This window comes from Lepus europaeus, chromosome 2, assembly GCF_033115175.1.
Source record: "Lepus europaeus isolate LE1 chromosome 2, mLepTim1.pri, whole genome shotgun sequence".
Taxonomy (NCBI): Eukaryota; Metazoa; Chordata; class Mammalia; order Lagomorpha; family Leporidae; genus Lepus; species Lepus europaeus.
The window spans coordinates 46,218,758-46,222,607 of NC_084828.1; positions in this window are offsets into that span (position 1 = coordinate 46,218,758).

Here is a 3,850-nt window from a genome sequence, read left to right on the forward strand (position 1 = left end):
TCACAAGGACTAAGCTAAATGGGAGTTTCTATATGCCGAGGAGCAAGGGACTTGGTCCTGAGGGAAACGGCAAGCAATTCAGGAATTTTAAACAGAACTGCATGATCTGGTTGCATTGTTTGTTTTTGAGTTCTTGAAAACTTGCCTTGGTTAGTGTGCAGAATGCACTGGGAAAGGGATGGAGTGAATGTGTTAGAGGCAAGGAGACCAAGTAGCTGCTGCTAAAATACTGGTAATTGATAATGCAGATCTGAACAAAGACAGTGACATGATATTAGGGTGAACAGATTTAGATTTCGATTAATATAGTGCAATGAGCACTTATTGGTGAATGATTGAGTACAGCCACTAAGGGAGGTGGAATCCAGAACAATTTCCAGCATTCTGTTTTGCCACAGGTCCATGGTGGTTCATTTCGCAGAGATGGGAACACAAGGAGAAGGAAGAGGGGTCAGTGCAGAGGGGAGGGATTGACTCACTTTCAGCCATGTTGAATTTGAGTTACTGTGAATCCTGGAACTGATTATGCATGATTGGCAAGGGAATGCTTCTTTTGACTTTTTGGGCATGGCAACTAGGAAAATCGTAATTCTGTAAACAGTTTTTAATCAAACTTGCTTGAAACATTTAGTTTATAAAATTATAAAGATTTAAAACAGATTCAATGTTTTCTTGCAAAACTTCTGCGTGTAATGAAGACATTTCAAAATTAGAAGAATTGGGAGGCCAGCTGGGATAATTCTGGTGTCAGACTCTATTGATATCTAAAATGTAAAAGAAAGAAACAAATGTATTAAATCTATCAAATCTTAGTTTTCTCTACAGTTTCTTTGTTGGAATTAAAGAAACACGTGAAATTAGTATTTAATTAATGATGTGAATTTCATTTATTTTATTATTTTTATTTTTTTATTTTTTGACAGGCAGAGTGGACAGTGAGAGACAGAGAGACAGAGAGAAAGGTCTTCCTTGGCCGTTGGTTCACCCGCCAATGGCTGCTGCGGCCGGCACGCTGCGGCCGGCGCACTGCGCTGATCCAAAGCCAGGAGCCAGGTGCTTCTCCTGGTCTCCCATGGCGTGTAGGGCCGGAGGACTTGGGCCATCCTTCACTGCACTCCCAGGCCATAGCAGAGAGCTGGCCTGGAAGAGGGGCAACCAGGACAGAATCCAGCGCCTCGACCAGAACTAGAACCTGGTGTGCTGGCGCCGCAGGCAGGCGGAGAATTAGCCTATTGAGCTGTGGCACCGGCCGTGAATTTCATTTATTTTAAATTTGCACTCTATGCTTTTTACTTTGTGAAAAGTGAGTGTTCTTAAATGACTATTGGGAAGTGGAGAAGGAATCTATCTGACTTCTGAAGAAGTTAGGATCATCTAAAGGAAGATAATATAAAGGGAAAAATTCAGACTAAGCCTGTATTGACATATATTGGCTGTAAGATTTTGATTACTTTTACCTGCTTTTATTGAATCTACCAAACATAATTGCTACATGCCAGATTCTGTGAATACCGAGATGAAAATGCCTTCTGAATTAACTGAGGGTGGCAGACCAGCTACCATTATAACTAAGTATGATGATTGTGATCAGAGCAGTCACAGAAACAGACATAGAAAGAGGGTCCAACTCTTCTAAGGCCAGAAATGAGCTTGGAAGGATTTTCTGCTGGCCTGAAACAAAAAGTAAACAGTGAAGGTTATGTTATTTTTTTAGATTTATTTATTTATTTGAAAATCAGAATTACACAGAGTGAGGAAGAGACAGAGAGCTAGAGCGAGAGCGAGAGAGCGAGGGAATCTTCCATCTGCTGGTTTGCTGCCCAGGTGGCTGCAATGCCTGGGAGTGGGCCAGTCTGAAACTAGGAGTTAGGAGCTTCCTTTGCTGCAGGTGGAGGCTTAACCTGCTGTGCCACAATGCCAGCCCCAACAGCCATCTTTTGCTCTTTAAAGATAATTAGAAAAAATATGGAGTAGATTTAAGCTTTCATCCTGCCATGATAAGTGGCTTATTACTGAAGTTATGTGATGATACATTTTACCTGTCAATTTGATTGGTCCTCACACTGCTCAGATATTTAGTCAAAAACTATTCTGGTTATGTCTGTGAGGATGCTTTGGGTGAGAATAACATTGTAAAGGGTAGACAGAGTAATCAGTTGAAGTACTGAATAGAACAAAAAGGCTAAACTCTCTTCTTCTACCTCCAGGTAAGACAGGTATCTTCCAGCTGGAGGGCTTCCTAGTTGGCACATCAGCATTTTTCTTGCCTTTGGTCTTGAACCAAACATCTGTTCTTGGATCTTGAGCTCACCAGCCTTTGGATTGGAACCACACCGTTGACTCTCCTGGTTCTCAGGTCTTTGGACTCCAGCTAGAACTGGACTCCGAGTTCTCCTGAGTCTCCAGCTCGACAACTCATCCTGCAGTTCTCAGGATGTGCCAGCCTCCATGACCCTGTGAGCCATTCCTTACAATAAGTCTCTTTCCCCTCCCTCCCTCTCTCTCTCTCTCTCTCTCTCCCTTTCTCCCTCCCTCTCCACACACACATGCATGCTTGCACACACACACACACACACACACACCCTATAGGTTCTATTTCTCTGAAGAACTCTGACCAATACAGGTCAGTCAACACAAATGCTAAGGTTAACCTTGACAGGTCTGTGTTTGGGGGAAAAATAAAAGCATATTTGCAAGTGAGACCCTGGAAAACCCACATCTAGATTAAATGGTGGTTGATAATGGTTGAAATTTAAGATCAACTTATCATTCTACAAAGAAGCAGTTCTATTTCATTTGAACAAATTTAAGAGTCATTAACATTTCTGACCAATATCATATCAATTTTCAGTGCTGCTGAAGCTAGCACAATTTTTCTATTATTAAAGTTTCACTGTTTAAAAAACGAATAAAGGCATGTTAAAAATATAAATAAGCAATGTTTCAATGGAAATACTGGTGGGATAGAATCTCGATGTTTGCACCAAAATTTAACAGATGCTTGGCTGACTTTGGGATTTACAGAAAGATCTAACTACAGAGGAAAGAAGACAGGTATATTTTTCAAAATCAATATGAACAGATGACTGAATGGATTATTTCATTTGAATGAACAAAACTCAAACTATTTTTTTAAAAATAAGAATTTTTATAAACTTTGTGAATAACCCAAAAAAACACATTCAATGTTTATGCTGTGATATTAATTAATATGAGAATAAATAGAAATGATTTAAATAGCTACAAAATGATTGGCTAAATAATGAATTAATAATTCGGATACTAGGCAACCACTAACAATGATGCTGTTCATCTCTACAATATGAGGTAATGCCAAATCTATCTACAAAAGTAATTAACTTGCAATAAATTACATCAGTTTTCCTGTTTGGAAAAGAACTGTCCTTGAAAAAACTTACTTTGGAAGATGAGAAGCTGCTGGTATGGATGCTGAGAACTGGAAAATGAAAAGAATGATTTTGTTTTGTTTTGTAGCAACCTGGGGGCAGAGAAGAATGATTTGGTGGAGAGAGCAGAAGGTCCAGTAGACGTTGTGAGGATTCCATTGCTTGACTTTCAAGACCAGGGCATATTCCCAGTACAGGACTTACCAAAGAACCATTTGGGAACTTAGATGTGTGAAGTTTGACTTAAATGTTGGTGTTGCTGTGATGTAAACTTCTTTTTTGTCATCCTACTAAATCTTTAGTAAAGTTCACTCTACTCCCACATGCCTTTTTTTTAGATAAAATCTTTTTTTTTTTTACAGTTGTTTTAAAGATTTATTTTTTATTTGTTTGAAAGAGTTACAGAGAGAGGTAGAGATAGAGAGGTCTTTCATCCACTAGTT